Here is a 24,512-nt window from a genome sequence, read left to right on the forward strand (position 1 = left end):
TTCAGACCCTCTGTTTCAGACCCTCTGTTTCAGACCCTCTGTTTCTCGCCCTCTGTTTCAGCCCCTCTGTTTCAGACCCTCTGTTTCTCGACCTCTGTTTCAGCCCCTCTGTTTCAGACCCTCTGTTTCGCGCCCTCTGTCTCAGACCCTCTGTTTCAGACCCTCTGTTTCAGACCCTCTGTTTTTCGCCCTCTGTTTCAGCCCCTCTGTTTCTCGCCCTCTGTTTCAGCCCCTCTGTTTCAGACCCTCTGTTTCAGACCCTCTGTTTCAGACCCTCTGTTTCTCGCCCTCTGTTTCGCGCCCTCAGTTTCAGACCCTCTGTTTCGCGCCCTCTGTTTCAGCCCCTCTGTTTCAGCCCCTCTGATTCAGCCCCTCTGTTTCAGCCCCTCTGTTTCTCGCCCACTGTTTCACGCCCTCTGTTTCGCGCCCTCTGTTTCAGCCCCTCTGTTTCAGACCCTCTGTTTCAGACCCTCTGTTTCTCGCCCTCTGTATCGGCCCCTCTGTTTCAGACCCTCTGTTTCGCGCGCTCTGTTTCGCGTCCTCTGTTTCAGCCCCTTTGTTTCAGACCCTCTGTTTTTCGCCCTCTGTTTCAGCCCCTCTGTTTCTCGCCCTCTGTTTCTCGCCCTCTGTTTCATGCCCACTGTTTCAGACCCACTGTTTCAGCCCCTCTGTTTCAGTCCCTCTGTTTCAGCCGCTCTGTTTCTCGCCCTCTGTTTCAGCCCCTCTGTTTCAGACCCTCTGTTTCAGCCCCTCTGTTTCAGACCCTCTGTTTCAGACCCTCTGTTTCTCGACGTCTGTTTCGGCCCCTCTGTTTCTCGCCCACTGTTTCGGCACCTCAGTTTCGCGCCCTCTGTTTCAGACCCTCTGTTTCAGACCCTCTGTTTCAGACCCTCTGTTTCTCGCCTTCTGTTTCAGCCCCTCTGTTTCAGACCCTCTGTTTCTCGCCCTCTGTTTCAGCCCCTCTGTTTCAGACCCTCTGTTTCGCGCCCTCTGTTTCGTCCCCTCTGTTTCAGAAACTCTGTTTCAGACCCTCTGTTTCTCGCCCTCTGTTTCAGCCCCTCTGTTTCTCGCCCTCTGTTTCAGCCCCTCTGTTTCTCGCCCTCTGTTTCAGCCCCTCTGTTTCAGACCCTCTGTTTTTCGCCCTCTGTTTCAGCCCCTCTGTTTCGCGCCCTCTGTTTTAGCCCCTCTGTTTCAGACCCTCTGTTTTTCATCCTCTGTTTCAGCCCCTCTGTTTCTCGCCCTCTGTTTCAGCCCCTCTGTTTCAGACCCTCTGTTTCAGCCCCTCTGTTTCAGACCCTCTGTTTCAGACCCTCTGTTTCTCGCCGTCTGTTTCGGCCCCTCTGTTTCTCGCCCACTGTTTCGGCACCTCAGTTTCGCGCCCTCTGTTTCAGACCCTCTGCTTCAGACCCTCTGTTTCAGACCCTCTGTTTCTCGCCTTCTGTTTCAGCCCCTCTGTTTCAGACCCGCAGTTTCTCGCCCTCTGTTTCAGCCCCTCTGTTTCAGACCCTCTGTTTCGCGCCCTCTGTTTCGTCCCCTCTGTTTCAGAAACTCTGTTTCAGACCCTCTGTTTCTCGCCCTCTGTTTCAGCCCCTCTGTTTCTCGCCCTCTGTTTCAGCCCCTCTGTTTCAGACCCTCTGTTTCAGCCCCTCTGTTTCAGACCCTCTGTTTCAGACCCTCTGTTTCTCGCCATCTGTTTCGCACCCTCTGTTTCAGCCCCTCTGCTTCATACCCTCTGTTTCAGTCCCTCTATTTCAGCCCCTCTGTTTCTGCCCCTCTGTTTCAGCCCCTCTGTTTCTCGCCCACTGTTTCTCGCCCTCTGTTTCATGCCCACTGTTTCAGACCCACTGTTTCAGCCCCTCTGTTTCAGTCCCTCTGTTTCAGCCGCTCTGTTTCTCGCCCTCTGTTTCAGCCCCTCTGTTTCAGACCCTCTGTTTCAGCCCTATGTTTCAGCCCCACTGTTTCAGACCCTCTGTTTCTCGCCCACTGTTTCGCGCCCTCTGTTTCGCGCCCTCTGTTTCAGCCCCTCTGTTTCAGACCCTCTGTTTCAGACCCTCTGTTTCAGACCCTCTGTTTCTCGCCCTCTGTATCAGCCCCTCTGATTCTCGCCCTCTGTTTCAGCCCCACTGTTTCAGACCCTCTGTTTCAGCCCCTCTGTTTCAGGCCCTCTGTTTCAGACCCTCTGTTTCTCGCCCTCAGTTTCGCCCCCTCTGTTTCAGACCCTCTGTTTCGCGCCCTCTGTTTCAGACCCTCTGTTTCAGACCCTCTGTTTCAGCCCCTCTGTTTCAGCCCCTCTATTTTGCGCCCTCTGTGTCGCGCCATCTGTTTCAGACCCTCTGTTTCGCGCCATCTGTTTCAGCCCCTCTGTTTCAGACTCTCTGTTTCAGCCCCTCTGTTTCAGACCCTCTGTTTCTCGCCCTCTGTTTGAGCCCCTCTGTTTCGGCCCCTCTGTTTCTCGCCCACTGTTTCGGCACCTCAGTTTCGCGCCCTCTGTTTCAGACCCTCTGTTTCAGACCCTCTGTTTCAGACCCTCTGTTTCTCGCCTTCTGTTTCAGCCCCTCTGTTTCAGACCCTCTGTTTCTCGCCCTCTGTTTCAGCCCCTCTGTTTCAGACCCTCTGTTTCGCGCCCTCTGTTTCGTCCCCTCTGTTTCAGAAACTCTGTTTCAGACCCTCTGTTTCTCGCCCTCTGTTTCAGCCCCTCTGTTTCTCGCCCTCTGTTTCAGCCCCTCTGTTTCTCGCCCTCTGTTTCAGCCCCTCTGTTTCAGACCCTCTGTTTTTCGCCCTCTGTTTCAGCCCCTCTGTTTCGCGCCCTCTGTTTTAGCCCCTCTGTTTCAGACCCTCTGTTTTTCATCCTCTGTTTCAGCCCCTCTGTTTCTCGCCCTCTGTTTCAGCCCCTCTGTTTCAGACCCTCTGTTTCAGCCCCTCTGTTTCAGACCCTCTGTTTCAGACCCTCTGTTTCTCGCCGTCTGTTTCGGCCCCTCTGTTTCTCGCCCACTGTTTCGGCACCTCAGTTTCGCGCCCTCTGTTTCAGACCCTCTGCTTCAGACCCTCTGTTTCAGACCCTCTGTTTCTCGCCTTCTGTTTCAGCCCCTCTGTTTCAGACCCGCAGTTTCTCGCCCTCTGTTTCAGCCCCTCTGTTTCAGACCCTCTGTTTCGCGCCCTCTGTTTCGTCCCCTCTGTTTCAGAAACTCTGTTTCAGACCCTCTGTTTCTCGCCCTCTGTTTCAGCCCCTCTGTTTCTCGCCCTCTGTTTCAGCCCCTCTGTTTCAGACCCTCTGTTTCAGCCCCTCTGTTTCAGACCCTCTGTTTCAGACCCTCTGTTTCTCGCCATCTGTTTCGCACCCTCTGTTTCAGCCCCTCTGCTTCATACCCTCTGTTTCAGTCCCTCTATTTCAGCCCCTCTGTTTCTGCCCCTCTGTTTCAGCCCCTCTGTTTCTCGCCCACTGTTTCTCGCCCTCTGTTTCATGCCCACTGTTTCAGACCCACTGTTTCAGCCCCTCTGTTTCAGTCCCTCTGTTTCAGCCGCTCTGTTTCTCGCCCTCTGTTTCAGCCCCTCTGTTTCAGACCCTCTGTTTCAGCCCTATGTTTCAGCCCCACTGTTTCAGACCCTCTGTTTCTCGCCCACTGTTTCGCGCCCTCTGTTTCGCGCCCTCTGTTTCAGCCCCTCTGTTTCAGACCCTCTGTTTCAGACCCTCTGTTTCAGACCCTCTGTTTCTCGCCCTCTGTATCAGCCCCTCTGATTCTCGCCCTCTGTTTCAGCCCCACTGTTTCAGACCCTCTGTTTCAGCCCCTCTGTTTCAGGCCCTCTGTTTCAGACCCTCTGTTTCTCGCCCTCAGTTTCGCCCCCTCTGTTTCAGACCCTCTGTTTCGCGCCCTCTGTTTCAGACCCTCTGTTTCAGACCCTCTGTTTCAGCCCCTCTGTTTCAGCCACTCTATTTTGCGCCCTCTGTGTCGCGCCATCTGTTTCAGACCCTCTGTTTCGCGCCATCTGTTTCAGCCCCTCTGTTTCAGACTCTCTGTTTCAGCCCCTCTGTTTCAGACCCTCTGTTTCTCGCCCTCTGTTTGAGCCCCTCTGTTTCAGACCCTCTGTTTCAGACCCTCTGTTTCAGACCCTCTGTTTCAGACCCTCTGTTTCGGCCCCTCTGTTTCTCGCCCTCTGTTTCAACCCCACTGTTTCGCGCCCTCTGTTTCAGACCCTCTGTTTCAGACCCTCTGTTTCAGACGCTCTGTTTCTCGCCCTCTGTTTCAACCCCTCTGTTTCAGACCCTCTGTTTCTCGCCCTCTGTTTCTCGCCGTCTGTTTCGGCCCCTCTGTTTCTCGCCCTCTGTTTCGGCCCCTCTGTTTCGCGCCCTCTGTTTCAGACCCTCTGTTTCAGACCCTCTGTTTCAGACCCTCTGTTTCTCGCCCTCTGATTCAGCCCCTCTGTTTCAGACCCTCTTTTTCTCGCCCTCTGTTTCAGCCCCTCTGTTTCTCGCCCTCTGTTTCTCGCCCTCTGTTTCAGACCCTCTGTTTCAGACCCTCTGTTTCAGACCCTCTGTTTCTCGCCCTCTGTTTCAGCCCCTCTGTTTCTCGCCCTCTGTTTCAGCCCCTCTGTTTCAGACCCTCTGTTTCAGACCCTCTGTTTCAGACACTCAGTTTCTCGCCGTCTGTTTCGGCCCCTCTGTTTCTCGCCCACTGTTTCGGCATCTCAGTTTCGCGCCCTCTGTTTCAGACCCTCTGTTTCAGACCCTCTGTTTCAGACCCTCTGTTTCTCGCCTTCTGTTTCAGCCCCTCTGTTTCAGACCCTCTGTTTCTCGCCCTCTGTTTCAGCCCCTCTGTTTCAGACCCTCTGTTTCGCGCCCTCTGTTTCGTCCCCTCTGTTTCAGAAACTCTGTTTCAGACCCTCTGTTTCTCGCCCTCTGTTTCAGCCCCTCTGTTTCTCGCCCTCTGTTTCAGCCCCTCTGTTTCAGACCCTCTGTTTCAGCCCCTCTGTTTCAGACCCTCTGTTTCAGACCCTCTGTTTCTCGCCATCTGTTTCGCACCCTCTGTTTCAGCCCCTCTGCTTCAGACCCTCTGTTTCAGCCCCTCTATTTCAGCCCCTCTGTTTCTGCCCCTCTGTTTCAGCCCCTCTGTTTCTCGCCCTCTGTTTCTCGCCCTCTGTTTCATGCCCACTGTTTCAGACCCACTGTTTCAGCCCCTCTGTTTCAGTCCCTCTGTTTCAGCCGCTCTGTTTCTCGCCCTCTGTTTCAGCCCCTCTGTTTCAGACCCTCTGTTTCAGCCCTATGTTTCAGCCCCACTGTTTTAGACCCTCTGTTTCTCGCCCACTGTTTCGCGCCCTCTGTTTCGCGCCCTCTGTTTCAGCCCCTCTGTTTCAGACCCTCTGTTTCAGACCCTCTGTTTCAGACCCTCTGTTTCTCGCCCTCTGTTTCAGCCCCTCTGTTTCTCGCCCTCTGTTTCAGCCCCACTGTTTCAGACCCTCTGTTTCAGCCCCTCTGTTTCAGACACTCTGTTTCAGACCCTCTGTTTCGCGCCCTCTGTTTCAGCCCCTCTGTTTCAGCCCCTCTGATCCAGCCCCTCTGTTTCAGCCCCTCTGTTTCTCGCCCTCTGTTTCGCGCCCTCTGTTTCGCGCCCTCTGTTTCAGCCCCTCTGTTTCAGACCCTCTGTTTCTCGCCCTCTGTTTCGGCCCCTCTGTTTCAGCCCCTCTGTTTCGCGCGCTCTGTTTCGCGCCCTCTGTTTCAGCCCCTCTGTTTCAGACCCTCTGTTTCTCGCCCTCTGTTTCTGCCCCTCTGTTTCAGACCCTCTGTTTCAGCCCCTCTGTTTCAGACACTCAGTTTCGCGCCCTCTGTTTCAGCCCCTCTGTTTCAGACCCTCTGTTTCAGACCCGCTGTTTCAGACCCTCTGTTTCGCGCCCTCTGTTTCAGACCCTCTGTTTCAGACCCTCTGTTTCAGCCCCTCTGTTTCAGCCCCTCTAATTTGCGCCCTCTGTTTCGCGCCAACTGTTTCAGACCCTCTGTTTCGCGCCCTCTGTTTCAGCCCCTCTGTTTCAGACCCTCTGTTTCAGCCCCTCTGTTTCAGACCCTCTGTTTCTCGCCCTCTGTTTCAGCCCCTCTGTTTCAGACCCTCTGTTTCAGCCCCTCTGTTTGAGCCCCTCTGTTTCAGACCCTCTGTTTCAGACCCTCTGTTTCAGACCCTCTGTTTCTCGCCGTCTGTTTCGGCCCCTCTGTTTCTCGCCCTCTGTTCCAACCCCTCTGTTTCGCGCCCTCTGTTTCAGACCCTCTGTTTCAGACCCTCTGTTTCAGACGCTCTGTTTCTCGCCCTCTGTTTCAACCCCTCTGTTTCAGACCCTCTGTTCCTCGCCCTCTGTTTCTCGCCGTCTGTTTCGGCCCCTCTGTTTCTCGTCCTCTGTTTCGGCCCCTCTGTTTCGCGCCCTCTGTTTCGGCCCCTCTGTTTCGCGCCCTCTGTTTCAGACCCTCTGTTTCAGACCCTCTGTTTCAGACCCTCTGTTTCTCGCCCTCTGTTTCTCGCCCTCTGTTTCAGCCCCTCTGTTTCTCGCCCTCTGTTTCTCGCCCTCTGTTTCAGACTCTCTGTTTCAGACCCTCTGTTTCAGACCCTCTGTTTCTCGCCCTCTGTTTCAGCCCCTCTGTTTCTCGCCCTCTGTTTCAGCCCCTCTGTTTCAGACCCTTTGTTTCAGACCCTCTGTTTCAGACCCTCTGTTTCTCGCCCTCTGTTTCGCGCCCTCTGTTTCAGACCCTCTGTTTCGCGCCCTCTGTTTCAGCCCCTCTGTTTCAGCCCCTCTGATTCAGCCATTCTGTTTCAGCCCCTCTGTTTCTCGCCCTCTGTTTCGCGCCCTCTGTTTCAGCCCCTCTGTTTCTGACGCTCTGTTTCAGCCCCTATGTTTCAGCCCCTCTGTTTCAGACCGTCTGTTTCTCGCCATCTGTTTCGCGCCCTCTGTTTCGCGCCCTCTGTTTCAGCCCCTCTTTTTCAGACCCTCTGTTTCAGACCCACTGTTTCTCGCCCTCTATTTCAGCCCCTCTGTTTCGCACCCTCTGTTTCAGAACCTCTGTTTCAGACCCTTTGTTTCAGACCCTCTGTTTCTCGCCCTCTGTTTCTCGCTGTCTGTTTCGGCCCCTCTGTTTCTCGCCCCCTGTTTCGGCCCATCTGTTTCGCGCCCTCTGTTTCAGACCCTCTGTTTCAGACCGGCTGTTTCAGACCCTCTGTTTCAGACCCTCTGTTTCTCGCCCTCTGTTTCTCGCCGTCTGTTTCGGCCCCTCTGTTTCTCGCCCTCTGTTTCGGCCCCTCTGTTTCGCGCCCTCTGTTTCAGACCCTCAGTTTCAGACCCTCTGTTTCTCGCCCTCTGTTTCTCGCCCTCTGTTTCAGCCCCTCTGTTTCGCGCCCTCTGTTTCAGACCCTCTGTTTCAGACCCTCTGTTTCTCGCCGTCTGTTTCGGCCCCTCTGTTTCTCGCCCTCTGTTTCAGCCCCTCTGTTTCAGACCCTCTGTTTCAGCCCCTCTGTTTCAGACCCTCTGTTTCAGACCCTCTGTTTCTCGCCATCTGTTTCGCACCCTCTGTTTCAGCCCCTCTGCTTCAGACCCTCTGTTTCAGCCCCTCTATTTCAGCCCCTCTGTTTCTGCCCCTCTGTTTCAGCCCCTCTGTTTCTCGCCCTCTGTTTCTCGCCCTCTGTTTCGTGCCCACTGTTTCAGACCCACTGTTTCAGCCCCTCTGTTTCAGTCCCTCTGTTTCAGCCGCTCTGTTTCTCGCCCTCTGTTTCAGCCCCTCTGTTTCAGACCCTCTGTTTCAGCCCTATGTTTCAGCCCCACTGTTTTAGACCCTCTGTTTCTCGCCCACTGTTTCGCGCCCTCTGTTTCGCGCCCTCTGTTTCAGCCCCTCTGTTTCAGACCCTCTGTTTCAGACCCTCTGTTTCAGACCCTCTGTTTCTCGCCCTCTGTTTCAGCCCCTCTGTTTCTCGCCCTCTGTTTCAGCCCCACTGTTTCAGACCCTCTGTTTCAGCCCCTCTCTTTCAGACCCTCTGTTTCAGACCCTCTGTTTCGCGCCCTCTGTTTCAGCCCCTCTGTTTCAGCCCCTCTGATCCAGCCCCTCTGTTTCAGCCCCTCTGTTTCTCGCCCTCTGTTTCGCGCCCTCTGTTTCGCGCCCTCTGTTTCAGCCCCTCTGTTTCAGACCCTCTGTTTCTCGCCCTCTGTTTCGGCCCCTCTGTTTCAGACCCTCTGTTTCGCGCGCTCTGTTTCGCGCCCTCTGTTTCAGCCCCTCTGTTTCAGCCCCTCTGTTTCTCGCCCTCTGTTTCTGCCCCTCTGTTTCAGACCCTCTGTTTCAGCCCCTCTGTTTCAGACACTCAGTTTCGCGCCCTCTGTTTCAGCCCCTCTTTTTCAGACCCTCTGTTTCAGACCCGCTGTTTCAGACCCTCTGTTTCGCGCCCTCTGTTTCAGACCCTCTGTTTCAGACCCTCTCTTTCAGACCCTCTGTTTCAGCCCCTCTAATTTGCGCCCTCTGTTTCGCGCCATCTGTTTCAGACCCTCTGTTTCGCGCCCTCTGTTTCAGCCCCTCTGTTTCAGACCCTCTGTTTCAGCCCCTCTGTTTCAGACCCTCTGTTTCTCGCCCTCTGTTTCAGCCCCTCTGTTTCAGACCCTCTGTTTCAGCCCCTCTGTTTGAGCCCCTCTGTTTCAGACCCTCTGTTTCAGACCCTCTGTTTCAGACCCTCTGTTTCTCGCCGTCTGTTTCGGCCCCTCTATTTCTCGCCCTCTGTTCCAACCCCTCTGTTTCGCGCCCTCTGTTTCAGACCCTCTGTTTCAGACCCTCTGTTTCAGACGCTCTGTTTCTCGCCCTCTGTTTCAACCCCTCTGTTTCAGACCCTCTGTTCCTCGCCCTCTGTTTCTCGCCGTCTGTTTCGGCCCCTCTGTTTCTCGCCCTCTGTTTCGGCCCCTCTGTTTCGCGCCCTCTGTTTCGGCCCCTCTGTTTCGCGCCCTCTGTTTCAGACCCTCTGTTTCAGACCCTCTGTTTCAGACCCTCTGTTTCTCGCCCTCTGTTTCTCGCCCTCTGTTTCAGCCCCTCTGTTTCTCGCCCTCTGTTTCTCGCCCTCTGTTTCAGCCCCTCTGTTTCAGACCCTCTGTTTCAGACCCTCTGTTTCTCGCCCTCTGTTTCAGCCCCTCTGTTTCTCGCCCTCTGTTTCAGCCCCTCTGTTTCAGACCCTCTGTTTCAGACCCTCTGTTTCAGACCCTCTGTTTCTCGCCCTCTGTTTCGCGCCCTCTGTTTCAGACCCTCTGTTTCGCGCCCTCTGTTTCAGCCCCTCTGTTTCAGCCCCTCTGATTCAGCCCCTCTGTTTCAGCCCCTCTGTTTCTCGCCCTCTGTTTCGCGCCCTCTGTTTCAGCCCCTCTGTTTCTGACGCTCTGTTTCAGCCCCTATGTTTCAGCCCCTCTGTTTCAGACCGTCTGTTTCTCGCCATCTGTTTCGCGCCCTCTGTTTCGCGCCCTCTGTTTCAGCCCCTCTTTTTCAGACCCTCTGTTTCAGACCCACTGTTTCTCGCCCTCTATTTCAGCCCCTCTGTTTCGCACCCTCTGTTTCAGAACCTCTGTTTCAGACCCTTTGTTTCAGACCCTCTGTTTCTCGCCCTCTGTTTCTCGCTGTCTGTTTCGGCCCCTCTGTTTCTCGCCCCCTGTTTCGGCCCATCTGTTTCGCGCCCTCTGTTTCAGACCCTCTGTTTCAGACCGGCTGTTTCAGACCCTCTGTTTCAGACCCTCTGTTTCTCGCCCTCTGTTTCTCGCCGTCTGTTTTGGCCCCTCTGTTTCTCGCCCTCTGTTTCGGCCCCTCTGTTTCGCGCCCTCTGTTTCAGACCCTCAGTTTCAGACCCTCTGTTTCTCGCCCTCTGTTTCTCGCCCTCTGTTTCAGCCCCTCTGTTTCGCGCCCTCTGTTTCAGCCCCTCTGTTTCAGACCCTCTGTTTCTCGCCGTCTGTTTCGGCCCCTCTGTTTCTCGCCCTCTGTTTCGGCCCCTCTGTTTCGCGCCCTCTGTTTCAGACCCTCTGTTTCAGACCCTCTGTTTCAGACGCTCTGTTTCTCGCCCTCTGTTTCAACCCCCCTGTTTCAGACCCTCTGTTTCTCGCCCTCTGTTTCTCGCCGTCTGTTTCGGCCCCTCTGTTTCTCGCCCTCTGTTTCGGCCCCTCTGTTTCGCGCCCTCTGTTTCAGACCCTCTGTTTCAGACCCTCTGTTTCAGGCTCTCTGTTTCTCGCCCTCTGTTTCAGCCCCTCTGTTTCAGACCCCCTGTTTCTCGACCTCTGTTTCAGCCCCTCTGTTTCAGACCCTCTGTTTCGCGCCCTCTGTCTCAGACCCTCTGTTTCAGCCCCTCTGTTTCAGACCCGCTGTTTCAGACCCTCTGTTTCAGACCCTCTGTTTCTCGCCCTCTGTTTCGCGCCCTCAGTTTCAGACCCTCTGTTTCGCGCCCTGTTTCAGCCCCTCTGTTTCAGCCCCTCTGATTCAGCCCCTCTGTTTCAGCCCCTCTGTTTCAGACCCTCTGTTTCTCGCCCTCTGTTTCAGCCCCTCTATTTCAGACCCTCTGTTTCGCGCCCTCTGTTTCGTCCCCTCTGTTTCAGAAACTCTGTTTCAGACCCTCTGTTTCTCGCCCTCTGTTTCAGCCCCTCTGTTTCTCGCCCTCTGTTTCAGCCCCTCTGTTTCAGACCCTCTGTTTCAGCCCCTCTGTTTCAGACCCTCTGTTTCAGACCCTCTGTTTCTCGCCATCTGTTTCGCACCCTCTGTTTCAGCCCCTCTGCTTCAGACCCTCTGTTTCAGCCCCTCTATTTCAGCCCCTCTGTTTCTGCCCCTCTGTTTCAGCCCCTCTGTTTCTCGCCCTCTGTTTCTCGCCCTCTGTTTCATGCCCACTGTTTCAGACCCACTGTTTCAGCCCCTCTGTTTCAGTCCCTCTGTTTCAGCCGCTCTGTTTCTCGCCCTCTGTTTCAGCCCCTCTGTTTCAGACCCTCTGTTTCAGCCCTATGTTTCAGCCCCACTGTTTTAGACCCTCTGTTTCTCGCCCACTGTTTCGCGCCCTCTGTTTCGCGCCCTCTGTTTCAGCCCCTCTGTTTCAGACCCTCTGTTTCAGACCCTCTGTTTCAGACCCTCTGTTTCTCGCCCTCTGTTTCAGCCCCTCTGTTTCTCGCCCTCTATTTCAGCCCCACTGTTTCAGACCCTCTGTTTCAGCCCCTCTGTTTCAGACACTCTGTTTCAGACCCTCTGTTTCGCGCCCTCTGTTTCAGCCCCTCTGTTTCAGCCCCTCTGATCCAGCCCCTCTGTTTCAGCCCCTCTGTTTCTCGCCCTCTGTTTCGCGCCCTCTGTTTCGCGCCCTCTGTTTCAGCCCCTCTGTTTCAGACCCTCTGTTTCTCGCCCTCTGTTTCGGCCCCTCTGTTTCAGCCCCTCTATTTCGCGCGCTCTGTTTCGCGCCCTCTGTTTCAGCCCCTCTGTTTCAGCCCCTCTGTTTCTCGCCCTCTGTTTCTGCCCCTCTGTTTCAGACCCTCTGTTTCAGCCCCTCTGTTTCAGACACTCAGTTTCGCGCCCTCTGTTTCAGCCCCTCTGTTTCAGACCCTTTGTTTCAGACCCGCTGTTTCAGACCCTCTGTTTCGCGCCCTCTGTTTCAGACCCTCTGTTTCAGACCCTCTGTTTCAGCCCCTCTGTTTCAGCCCCTCTAATTTGCGCCCTCTGTTTCGCGCCAACTGTTTCAGACCCTCTGTTTCGCGCCCTCTGTTTCAGCCCCTCTGTTTCAGACCCTCTGTTTCAGCCCCTCTGTTTCAGACCCTCTGTTTCTCGCCCTCTGTTTCAGCCCCTCTGTTTCAGACCCTCTGTTTCAGCCCCTCTGTTTGAGCCCCTCTGTTTCAGACCCTCTGTTTCAGACCCTCTGTTTCAGACCCTCTGTTTCTCGCCGTCTGTTTCGGCCCCTCTGTTTCTCGCCCTCTGTTCCAACCCCTCTGTTTCGCGCCCTCTGTTTCAGACCCTCTGTTTCAGACCCTCTGTTTCAGACGCTCTGTTTCTCGCCCTCTGTTTCAACCCCTCTGTTTCAGACCCTCTGTTCCTCGCCCTCTGTTTCTCGCCGTCTGTTTCGGCCCCTCTGTTTCTCGTCCTCTGTTTCGGCCCCTCTGTTTCGCGCCCTCTGTTTCGGCCCCTCTGTTTCGCGCCCTCTGTTTCAGACCCTCTGTTTCAGACCCTCTGTTTCAGACCCTCTGTTTCTCGCCCTCTGTTTCTCGCCCTCTGTTTCAGCCCCTCTGTTTCTCGCCCTCTGTTTCTCGCCCTCTGTTTCAGACCCTCTGTTTCAGACCCTCTGTTTCAGACCCTCTGTTTCTCGCCCTCTGTTTCAGCCCCTCTGTTTCTCGCCCTCTGTTTCAGCCCCTCTGTTTCAGACCCTCTGTTTCAGACCCTCTGTTTCAGACCCTCTGTTTCTCGCCCTCTGTTTCGCGCCCTCTGTTTCAGACCCTCTGTTTCGCGCCCTCTGTTTCAGCCCCTCTGTTTCAGCCCCTCTGATTCAGCCATTCTGTTTCAGCCCCTCTGTTTCTCGCCCTCTGTTTCGCGCCCTCTGTTTCAGCCCCTCTGTTTCTGACGCTCTGTTTCAGCCCCTATGTTTCAGCCCCTCTGTTTCAGACCGTCTGTTTCTCGCCATCTGTTTCGCGCCCTCTGTTTCGCGCCCTCTGTTTCAGCCCCTCTTTTTCAGACCCTCTGTTTCAGACCCACTGTTTCTCGCCCTCTATTTCAGCCCCTCTGTTTCGCACCCTCTGTTTCAGAACCTCTGTTTCAGACCCTTTGTTTCAGACCCTCTGTTTCTCGCCCTCTGTTTCTCGCTGTCTGTTTCGGCCCCTCTGTTTCTCGCCCCCTGTTTCGGCCCATCTGTTTCGTGCCCTCTGTTTCAGACCCTCTGTTTCAGACCGGCTGTTTCAGACCCTCTGTTTCAGACCCTCTGTTTCTCGCCCTCTGTTTCTCGCCGTCTGTTTCGGCCCCTCTGTTTCTCGCCCTCTGTTTCGGCCCCTCTGTTTCGCGCCCTCTGTTTCAGACCCTCAGTTTCAGACCCTCTGTTTCTCGCCCTCTGTTTCTCGCCCTCTGTTTCAGCCCCTCTGTTTCGCGCCCTCTGTTTCAGCCCCTCTGTTTCAGACCCTCTGTTTCTCGCCGTCTGTTTCGGCCCCTCTGTTTCTCGCCCTCTGTTTCAGCCCCTCTGTTTCAGACCCTCTGTTTCAGCCCCTCTGTTTCAGACCCTCTGTTTCAGACCCTCTGTTTCTCGCCATCTGTTTCGCACCCTCTGTTTCAGCCCCTCTGCTTCAGACCCTCTGTTTCAGCCCCTCTATTTCAGCCCCTCTGTTTCTGCCCCTCTGTTTCAGCCCCTCTGTTTCTCGCCCTCTGTTTCTCGCCCTCTGTTTCGTGCCCACTGTTTCAGACCCACTGTTTCAGCCCCTCTGTTTCAGTCCCTCTGTTTCAGCCGCTCTGTTTCTCGCCCTCTGTTTCAGCCCCTCTGTTTCAGACCCTCTGTTTCAGCCCTATGTTTCAGCCCCACTGTTTTAGACCCTCTGTTTCTCGCCCACTGTTTCGCGCCCTCTGTTTCGCGCCCTCTGTTTCAGCCCCTCTGTTTCAGACCCTCTGTTTCAGACCCTCTGTTTCAGACCCTCTGTTTCTCGCCCTCTGTTTCAGCCCCTCTGTTTCTCGCCCTCTGTTTCAGCCCCACTGTTTCAGACCCTCTGTTTCAGCCCCTCTGTTTCAGACCCTCTGTTTCAGACCCTCTGTTTCGCGCCCTCTGTTTCAGCCCCTCTGTTTCAGCCCCTCTGATCCAGCCCCTCTGTTTCAGCCCCTCTGTTTCTCGCCCTCTGTTTCGCGCCCTCTGTTTCGCGCCCTCTGTTTCAGCCCCTCTGTTTCAGACCCTCTGTTTCTCGCCCTCTGTTTCGGCCCCTCTGTTTCAGACCCTCTGTTTCGCGCGCTCTGTTTCGCGCCCTCTGTTTCAGCCCCTCTGTTTCTCGCCCTCTGTTTCTGCCCCTCTGTTTCAGACCCTCTGTTTCAGCCCCTCTGTTTCAGACACTCAGTTTCGCGCCCTCTGTTTCAGCCCCTCTTTTTCAGACCCTCTGTTTCAGACCCGCTGTTTCAGACCCTCTGTTTCGCGCCCTCTGTTTCAGACCCTCTGTTTCAGACCCTCTCTTTCAGACCCTCTGTTTCAGCCCCTCTAATTTGCGCCCTCTGTTTCGCGCCATCTGTTTCAGACCCTCTGTTTCGCGCCCTCTGTTTCAGCCCCTCTGTTTCAGACCCACTGTTTCAGCCCCTCTGTTTCAGACCCTCTGTTTCTCGCCCTCTGTTTCAGCCCCTCTGTTTCAGACCCTCTGTTTCAGCCCCTCTGTTTGAGCCCCTCTGTTTCAGACCCTCTGTTTCAGACCCTCTGTTTCAGACCCTCTGTTTCTCGCCGTCTGTTTCGGCCCCTCTGTTTCTCGCCCTCTGTTCCAACCCCTCTGTTTCGCGCCCTCTGTTTCAGACCCTCTGTTTCAGACCCTCTGTTTCAGACGCTCTGTTTCTCGCCCTCTGTTTCAACCCCTCTGTTTCAGACCCTCTGTTCCTCGCCCTCTGTTTCTCGCCGTCTGTTTCGGCCCCTCTGTTTCTCGCCCTCTGTTTCGGCCCCTCTGTTTCGCGCCCTCTGTTTCGGCCCCTCTGTTTCGCGCCCTCTGTTTCAGACCCTCTGTTTCAGACCCTCTGTTTCAGACCCTCTGTTTCTCGCCCTCTGTTTCTCGCCCTCTGTTTCAGCCCCTCTGTTTCTCGCCCTCTGTTTCTCGCCCTCTGTTTCAGACCCTCTGTTTCAGACCCTCTGTTTCAGACCCTCTGTTTCTCGCCCTCTGTTTCAGCCCCTCTGTTTCTCGCCCTCTGTTTCAGCCCCTCTGTTTCAGACCCTCTGTTTCAGACCCTCTGTTTCAGACCCTCTGTTTCTCGCCCTCTGTTTCGCGCCCTCTGTTTCAGACCCTCTGTTTCGCGCCCTCTGTTTCAGCCCCTCTGTTTCAGCCCCTCTGATTCAGCCCCTCTGTTTCAGCCCCTCTGTTTCTCGCCCTCTGTTTCGCGCCCTCTGTTTCAGCCCCTCTGTTTCTGACGCTCTGTTTCAGCCCCTATGTTTCAGCCCCTCTGTTTCAGACCGTCTGTTTCTCGCCATCTGTTTCGCGCCCTCTGTTTCGCGCCCTCTGTTTCAGCCCCTCTTTTTCAGACCCTCTGTTTCAGACCCACTGTTTCTCGCCCTCTATTTCAGCCCCTCTGTTTCGCACCCTCTGTTTCAGAACCTCTGTTTCAGACCCTTTGTTTCAGACCCTCTGTTTCTCGCCCTCTGTTTCTCGCTGTCTGTTTCGGCCCCTCTGTTTCTCGCCCCCTGTTTCGGCCCATCTGTTTCGCGCCCTCTGTTTCAGACCCTCTGTTTCAGACCGGCTGTTTCAGACCCTCTGTTTCAGACCCTCTGTTTCTCGCCCTCTGTTTCTCGCCGTCTGTTTCGGCCCCTCTGTTTCTCGCCCTCTGTTTCGGCCCCTCTGTTTCGCGCCCTCTGTTTCAGACCCTCAGTTTCAGACCCTCTGTTTCTCGCCCTCTGTTTCTCGCCCTCTGTTTCAGCCCCTCTGTTTCGCGCCCTCTGTTTCAGCCCCTCTGTTTCAGACCCTCTGCTTCTCGCCGTCTGTTTCGGCCCCTCTGTTTCTCGCCGTCTGTTTCGGCCCCTCTGTTTCGCGCCCTCTGTTTCAGACCCTCTGTTTCAGACCCTCTGTTTCAGACGCTCTGTTTCTCGCCCTCTGTTTCAACCCCCCTGTTTCAGACCCTCTGTTTCTCGCCCTCTGTTTCTCGCCGTCTGTTTCGGCCCCTCTGTTTCTCGCCCTCTGTTTCGGCCCCTCTGTTTCGCGCCCTCTGTTTCAGACCCTCTGTTTCAGACCCTCTGTTTCAGACTCTCTGTTTCTCGCCCTCTGTTTCAGCCCCTCTGTTTCAGACCCCCTGTTTCTCAACCTCTGTTTCAGCCCCTCTGTTTCAGACCCTCTGTTTCGCGCCCTCTGTCTCAGACCCTCTGTTTCAGCCCCTCTGTTTCAGACCCGCTGTTTCAGACCCTCTGTTTCAGACCCTCTGTTTCTCGCCCTCTGTTTCGCGCCCTCAGTTTCAGACCCTCTGTTTCGCGCCCTCTGTTTCAGCCCCTCTGTTTCAGCCCCTCTGATTCAGCCCCTCTGTTTCAGCCCCTCTGTTTCTCGCCCTCTGTTTCACGCCCTCTGTTTCGCGCCCTCTGTTTCAGCCCCTCTGTTTCAGACCCTCTGTTTCAGACCCTCTGTTTCTCGCCCTCTGTTTCGGCCCCTCTGTTTCAGACCCTCTGTTTCGCGCGCTCTGTTTCGCGCCCTCTGTTTCAGCCCCTCTGTTTCAGACCCTCTGTTTTTCGCCCTCTGTTTCAGCCCCTCTGTTTCTCGCCCTCTGTTTCAGCCCCTCTGTTTCAGACCCTCTGTTTCAGCCCCTCTGTTTCAGACCCTCTGTTTCAGACCCTCTGTTTCTCGCCGTCTGTTTCGGCCCCTCTGTTTCTCGCCCACTGTTTCGGCACCTCAGTATCGCGCCCTCTGTTTCAGACCCTCTGTTTCAGACCCTCTGTTTCAGACCCTCTGTTTCTCGCGTTCTGTTTCAGAGCCTCTGTTTCAGACCCTCTGTTTCTCGCCCTCTGTTTCAGCCCCTCTGTTTCAGACCCTCTGTTTCGCGCCCTCTGTTTCGTCCCCTCTGTTTCAGAAACTCTGTTTCAGACCCTCTGTTTTTCGCCCTCTGTTTCAGCCCCTCTGTTTCGCGCCCTCTGTTTCAGCCCCTCTGTTTCAGACCCTCTGTTTTTCGCCCTCTGTTTCAGCCCCTCTGTTTCTCGCCCTCTGTTTCAGCCCCTCTGTTTCCGACCCTCTTTTTCAGCCCCTCTGTTTCAGACCCTCTGTTTCAGACCCTCTGTTTCTCGCCGTCTGTTTCGGCCCCTCTGTTTCTCGCCCACTGTTTCGGCACCTCAGTTTCGCGCCCTCTGTTTCAGACCCTCTGCTTCAGACCCTCTGTTTCAGACCCTCTGTTTCTCGCCTTCTGTTTCAGCCCCTCTGTTTCAGACCCTCTGTTTCTCGCCCTCTGTTTCAGCCCCTCTGTTTCAGACCCTCTGTTTCGCGCCCTCTGTTTCGCCCCTCTGTTTCTCGCCCTCTGTTTCAGACCCTCTGTTTCACGCCCTCTGTTTCGCCCCTCTGTTTCTCGCCCTCTGTTTCAGCCCCTCTGTTTCAGACCCTCTGTTTCAGCCCCTCTGTTTCAGAAACTCTGTTTCAGACCCTCTGTTTCTCGCCCTCTGTTTCAGCCCCTCTGTTTCTCGCCCTCTGTTTCAGCCCCTCTGTTTCAGACCCTCTGTTTCAGCCCCTCTGTTTCAGACCCTCTGTTTCAGACCCTCTGTTTCAGAAACTCTGTTTCAGACCCTCTGTTTCTCGCCCTCTGTTTCAGCCCCTCTGTTTCTCGCCCTCTGTTTCAGCCCCTCTGTTTCAGACCCTCTGTTTCAGCCCCTCTGTTTCAGACCCTCTGTTTCAGCCCCTCTGCTTCAGACCCTCTGTTTCAGCCCCTCTATTTCAGCCCCTCTGTTTCTGCCCCTCTGTTTCAGCCCCTCTGTTTCTCGCCCTCTGTTTCTCGCCCTCTTTTTCGTGCCCACTGTTTCAGACCCACTGTTTCAGCCCCTCTGTTTCAGTCCCTCTGTTTCAGCCGCTCTGTTTCTCGCCCTCTGTTTCAGCCCCTCTGTTTCAGACCCTCTGTTTCAGCCCTATGTTTCAGCCCCACTGTTTCAGACCCTCTGTTTCTCGCCCACTGTTTCGCGCCCTCTGTTTCGCGCCCTCTGTTTCAGCCCCTCTGTTTCAGACCTTCTGTTTCAGACCCTCTGTTTCAGACCCTCTGTTTCTAGCACTCTGTATCAGACCCTCTGTTTCAGCCCCTCTGTTTCAGACCCTCTGTTTCAGACCCTCTGTTTCTCGCCCTCAGTTTCGCGCCCTCTGTTTCAGACCCTCTGTTTCGCGCCCTCTGTTTCAGCCCCTCTGTTTCAGCCCCTCTGATTCAGCCCCTCTGTTTCAGCCCCTCTGTTTCTTGCCCTCTGTTTCGCGCCCTCTGTTTCTCGCCCTCTGTTTCAGCCCCTCTGTTTCAGACCCTCTGTTTTGCGCCCTCTGTTTCTTCCCCTCTGTTTCAGAAACTCTGTTTCAGACCCTCTGTTTCTCGCCCTCTGTTTCAGCCCCTCTGTTTCTCGCCCTCTGTTTCAGCCCCTCTGTTTCAGACCCTCTGTTTCAGCCCCTCTGTTTCAGACCCTCTGTTTCAGACCCTCTGTTTCTCGCCATCTGTTTCACACCCTCTGTTTCAGCCCCTCTGCTTCAGACCCTCTGTTTCAGCCCCTCTATTTCAGCCCCTCTGTTTCTGCCCCTCTGTTTCAGCCCCTCTGTTTCTCGCCCTCTGTTTCTCGCCCTCTGTTTCGTGCCCACTGTTTCAGACCCACTGTTTCAGCCCCTCTGTTTCAGTCCCTCTGTTTCAGCCGCTCTGTTTCTCGCCCTCTGTTTCAGCCCCTCTGTTTCAGATCCTCTGTTTCAGCCCTATGTTTCAGCCCCACTGTTTCAGACCCTCTGTTTCTCGCCCACTGTTTCGCGCCCTCTGTTTCGCGCCCTCTGTTTCAGCCCCTCTGTTTCAGACCCTCTGTTTCAGACCCTCTGTTTCAGACCCTCTGTTTCTCGCCCTCTGTTTCAGCCCCTCTGTTTCTCGCCCTCTGTTTCAGCCCCACTGTTTCAGACCCTCTGTTTCGCGCCCTCTGTTTCAGCCCCTCTGTTTCAGACCCTCTGTTTCTCGCCCTCTGTTTCGGCCCCTCTGTTTCAGACCCTCTGTTTCGCGCGCTCTGTTTCGCGCCCTCTGTTTCAGCCCATCTGTCTCAGCCCCTCTGTTTCTCGCCCTCTGTTTCAGCCCCTCTGTTTCTGAACCTCTGTTTCAGCCCCTCTGTTTCAGACACTCAGTTTCGCGCCCTCTGTTTCAGCCCCTCTGTTTCAGACCCTCTGTTTCAGACCCGCTGTTTCAGACCCTCTGTTTCGGGCCCTCTGTTTCAGACCCTCTGTTTCAGACCCTCTGTTTCAGCCCCTTTGTTTCAGCACCTCTAATTTGCGCCCTCTGTTTCGCGCCATCCGTTTCAGACCCTCTGTTTCGCGCCCTCTGTTTCAGCCCCTCTGTTTCAGACCCTCTGTTTCAGCCCCTCTGTTTCAGACCCTCTGTTTCTCGCCCTCTGTTTCAGCCCCTCTGTTTCAGACCCTCTGTTTCAGACCCTCTGTTTCAGCCCCTCTGTTTCAGACCCTCTGTTTCAGACCTTCTGTTTCAGACCCTCTGTTTCTCGCCGTCTGTTTCGGCCCCTCTGTTTCTCGCCCTCTGTTCCAACCCCTCTGTTTCGCGCCCTCTGTTTCAGACCCTCTGTTTCAGCCCCTCTGTTTCTCGCCCTCTGTTTCAGCCCCACTGTTTCAGACCCTCTGTTTCGCGCCCTCTGTTTCAGCCCCTCTGTTTCAGACCCTCTGTTTCTCGCCCACTGTTTCGGCCCCTCTGTTTCAGACCCTCTGTTTCGCGCGCTCTGTTTCGCGCCCTCTGTTTCAGCCCATCTGTCTCAGCCCCTCTGTTTCTCGCCCTCTGTTTCAGACCCTCTGTTTCTGAACCTCTGTTTCAGCCCCTCTGTTTCAGACACTCAGTTTCGCGCCCTCTGTTTCAGCCCCTCTGTTTCAGACCCTCTGTTTCAGACCCGCTGTTTCAGACCCTCTGTTTCGGGCCCTCTGTTTCAGACCCTCTGTTTCAGACCCTCTGTTTCAGCCCCTTTGTTTCAGCACCTCTAATTTGCGCCCTCTGTTTCGCGCCATCCGTTTCAGACCCTCTGTTTCGCGCCCTCTGTTTCAGCCCCTCTGTTTCAGACCCTCTGTTTCAGCCCCTCTGTTTCAGACCCTCTGTTTCTCGCCCTCTGTTTCAGCCCCTCTGTTTCAGACCCTCTGTTTCAGACCCTCTGTTTCAGCCCCTCTGTTTCAGACCCTCTGTTTCAGACCTTCTGTTTCAGACCCTCTGTTTCTCGCCGTCTGTTTCGGCCCCTCTGTTTCTCGCCCTCTGTTCCAACCCCTCTGTTTCGCGCCCTCTGTTTCAGACCCTCTGTTTCAGACCCTCTGTTTCAGACGCTCTGTTTCTCGCCCTCTGTTTCAACCCCTCTGTTTCAGACCCTCTGTTTCTCGCCCTCTGTTTCTCGCCGTCTGTTTCGGCCCCTCTGTTTCTCGCACTCTGTTTCGGCCCCTCTGTTTCGCGCCCTCTGTTTCAGACCCTCTGTTTCAGACCCTCTGTTTCAGACCCTCTGTTTCTCGCCCTCTGTTTCAGCCCCTCTGTTTCAGACCCTCTGTTTCTCGCCCTCTGTTTCAGCCCCTCTGTTTCTCGCCCTCTGTTTCTCGCCCTCTGTTTCAGACCCTCTGTTTCAGACCCTCTGTTTCAGACCCTCTGTTTCTCGCCCTCTGTTTCAGCCCCTCTGTTTCTCGCCCTCTGTTTCAGCCCCTCTGTTTCAGACCCTCTGTTTCAGACCCTCTGTTTCAGACCCTCTGTTTCTCGCCCTCTGTTTCGCGCCCTCTGTTTCAGACCCTCTGTTTCGCGCCCTCTGTTTCAGCCCCTCTGTTTCAGCCCCTCTGATTCAGCCCCTCTGTTTCAGCCCCTCTGTTTCTCGCCCTCTGTTTCGCGCCCTCTGTTTCAGCCCCTCTGTTTCTGACGCTCTGTTTCAGCCCCTATGTTTCAGCCCCTCTGTTTCAGACCGTCTGTTTCTCGCCATCTGTTTCGCGCCCTCTGTTTCGCGCCCTCTGTTTCAGCCCCTCTTTTTCAGACCCTCTGTTTCAGACCCTCTGTTTCAGACCCACTGTTTCTCGCCCTCCATTTTAGCCCCTCTGTTTCGCACCCTCTGTTTCAGAACCTCTGTTTCAGACCCTTTGTTTCAGACCCTCTGTTTCTCGCCCTCTGTTTCTCGCTGTCTGTTTCGGCCCCTCTGTTTCTCGCCCTCTGTTTCGGCCCCTCTGTTTCTCGCCCTCTGTTTCGGCCCCTCTGTTTCGCGCCCTCTGTTACAGACCCTCTGTTTCAGACCCTCTGTTTCTCGCCCTCTGTTTCTCGCCCTCTGTTTCAACCCCTCTGTTTCAGACCCTCTGTTTCTCGCCCTCTGTTTCTCGCCGTCTGTTTCGGCCCCTCTGTTTCTCGCCCTCTGTTTCGGCCCCTCTGTTTCGCGCCCTCTGTTTCAGACCCTCTGTTTCAGACCCTCTGTTTCAGACCCTCTGTTTCTCGCCCTCTGTTTCAGCGCCTCTGTTTCAGACCCTCTGTTTCTCGACCTCTGTTTCAGCCCCTCTGTTTCGCGCCCTCTGTCTCAGACCCTCTGTTTCAGACCCTCTGTTTCAGACCCTCTGTTTTTCGCCCTCTGTTTCAGCCCCTCTGTTTCTCGGCCTCTGTTTCAGCCCCTCTGTTTCAGACCCTCTGTTTCAGACCCTCTGTTTCAGACCCTCTGTTTCTCGCCCTCTGTTTCGCGCCCTCAGTTTCAGACCCTCTGTTTCGCGCCCTCTGTTTCAGCCCCTCTGTTTCAGCCCCTCTGATTCAGCCCCTCTGTTTCAGCCCCTCTGTTTCTCGCCCTCTGTTTCACGCCCTCTGTTTCGCGCCCTCTGTTTCAGCCCCTCTGTTTCAGACCCTCTGTTTCAGACCCTCTGTTTCTCGCCCTCTGTTTCGGCCCCTCTGTTTCAGACCCTCTGTTTCGCGCGCACTGTTTCGCGCCCTCTGTTTCAGCCCCTCTGTTTCAGACCCTCTGTTTTTCGCCCTCTGTTTCAGCCCCTCTGTTTCTCGCCCTCTGTTTCAACCCCTCTGTTTCAGACCCTCTGTTTCAGCCCCTCTGTTTCAGACCCTCTGTTTCAGACCCTCTGTTTCTCGCCGTCTGTTTCGGCCCCTCTGTTTCTCGCCCACTGTTTCGGCACCTCAGTTTCGCGCCCTCTGTTTCAGACCCTCTGTTTCAGACCCTCTGTTTCAGACCCTCTGTTTCTCGCGTTCTGTTTCAGCCCCTCTGTTTCAGACCCGCAGTTTCTCGCCCTCTGTTTCAGCCCCTCTGTTTCAGACCCTCTGTTTCGCGCCCTCTGTTTCGTCCCCTCTATTTCAGAAACTCTGTTTCAGACCCTCTGTTTCTCGCCCTCTGTTTCAGCCCCTCTGTTTCTCGCCCTCTGTTTCAGCCCCTCTGTTTCAGACTCTCTGTTTTTCGCCCTCTGTTTCAGCCCCTCTGTTTCGCGCCCTCTGTTTCAGCCCCTCTGTTTCAGACCCTCTGTTTTTCGCCCTCTGTTTCAGCCCCTCTGTTTCTCGCCCTCTGTTTCAGCCCCTCTGTTTCAGACCCTCTCTTTCAGCCCCTCTGTTTCAGACCCTCTGTTTCAGACCCTCTGTTCCTCGCCGTCTGTTTCGGCCCCTCTGTTTCTCGCCCACTGTTTCGGCACCTCAGTTTCGCGCCCTCTGTTTCAGACCCTCTGCTTCAGACCCTCTGTTTCAGACCCTCTGTTTCAGACCCTCTGTTTCTCGCCTTCTGTTTCAGCCCCTCTGTTTCAGACCCTCTGTTTCTCGCCCTCTGTTTCAGACCCTCTGTTTCAGACCCTCTGTTTCGCGCCCTCTGTTTCGTCCCCTCTGTTTCAGAAACTCTGTTTCAGACCCTCTGTTTCTCGCCCTCTGTTTCAGCCCCTCTGTTTCTCGCCCTCTGTTTCAGCCCCTCTGTTTCAGACCCTCTGTTTCAGCCCCTCTGTTTCAGACCCTCTGTTTCAGACCCTCTGTTTCTCGCCATCTGTTTCGCACCCTCTGTTTCAGCCCCTCTGCTTCAGACCCTCTGTTTCAGCCCCTCTATTTCAGCCCCTCTGTTTCTGCCCCTCTGTTTCAGCCCCTCTGTTTCTCGCCCTCTGTTTCTCGCCCTCTGTTTCGTGCCCACTGTTTCAGACCCACTGTTTCAGCCCCTCTGTTTCAGTCCCTCTGTTTCAGCCGCTCTGTTTCTCGCCCTCTGTTTCAGCCCCTCTGTTTCAGACCCTCTGTTTCAGCCCTATGTTTCAGCCCCACTGTTTCAGACCCTCTGTTTCTCGCCCACTGTTTTGCGCCCTCTGTTTCGCGCCGTCTGTTTCAGCCCCTCTGTTTCAGACCCTCTGTTTCAGACCCTCTGTTTCAGACCCTCTGTTTCTAGCCCTCTGTATCAGCCCCTCTGTTTCTCGCCCTCTGTTTCAGCCCCACTGTTTCAGACCCTCTGTTTCAGCCCCTCTGTTTCAGACCCTCTGTTTCAGACCCTCTGTTTCTCGCCCTCAGTTTCGCGCCCTCTGTTTCAGACCCTCTGTTTCGCGCCCTCTGTTTCAGCCCCTCTGTTTCAGCCCCTCTGATTCAGCCCCTCTGTTTCAGCCCCTCTGTTTCTTGCCCTCTGTTTCGCGCCCTCTGTTTCGCGCCCTCTGTTTAATGCCCCTCTGTTTCAGACCCTCTGTTTCTCGCCCTCTGTTTCGGCCCCTCTGTTTCAGACCCTCTGTTTCGCGCGCTCTGTTTCGCGCCCTCTGTTTCAGCCCCTCTGTTTCAGCCCCTCTGTTTCTCACCCTCTGTTTCAGCCCCTCTGTTTCAGACCCTCTGTTTCAGCCCCTCTGTTTCAGACCCTCTGTTTCAGACACTCAGTTTCGCGCCCTCTGTTTCAGCCCCTTTGTTTCAGACCCTCTGTTTCAGACCCGCTGTTTCAGACCCTCTGTTTCGCGCCCTCTGTTTCAGACCCTCTGTTCAGACCCTCTGTTTCAGCCCCTCTGTTTCAGCCCCTCTATTTTGCGCCCTCTGTTTCGCACCATCTGTTTCAGACCCTCTGTTTCGCGCCCTCTGTTTCAGCCCCTCTGTTTCAGACCCTCTGTTTCAGCCCCTCTTTTTCAGACCCTCTGTTTCTCGCCCTCTGTTTCAGCCCCTCTGTTTCAGACCCTCTGTTTCAGCCCCTCTGTTTCAGCCCCTCTGTTTCAGACCCTCTGTTTCAGACCCTCTGTTTCAGACCCTCTGTTTCTCGCCGTCTGTTTCGCCCCCTCTGTTTCTCGCCCTCTGTTTCAACCCCTCTGTTTCGTGCCGTCTGTTTCAGACCCTCTGTTTCAGACCCTCTGTTTCAGACGCTCTGTTTCTCGCCCTCTGTTTCAACCCCTCTGTTTCAGACCCTCTGTTTCTCGCCCTCTGTTTCTCGCCGTCTGTTTTGGCCCCTCTGTTTCTCGCCCTCTGTTTCGGCCCCTCTGTTTCGCGCCCTCTGTTTCAGACCCTCTGTTTCAGACCCTCTGTTTCAGACCCTCTGTTTCTCGCCCTCTGTTTCAGCCCCTCTGTTTCAGACCCTCTGTTTCTCGCCCTCTGTTTCAGCCCCTCTGTTTCTCGCCCTCTGTTTCTCGCCCTCTGTTTCAGACTCTCTGTTTCAGACCCTCTGTTTCAGACCCCCTGTTTCTCGCCCTCTGTTTCAGCCCCTCTGTTTCTCGCCCTCTGTTTCAGCCCCTCTGTTTCAGACCCTCTGTTTCAGACTCTC

The sequence above is a fragment of the Chiloscyllium punctatum genome, chromosome 48 (assembly GCF_047496795.1).
Source record: "Chiloscyllium punctatum isolate Juve2018m chromosome 48, sChiPun1.3, whole genome shotgun sequence".
NCBI classification, from domain to species: Eukaryota; Metazoa; Chordata; class Chondrichthyes; order Orectolobiformes; family Hemiscylliidae; genus Chiloscyllium; species Chiloscyllium punctatum.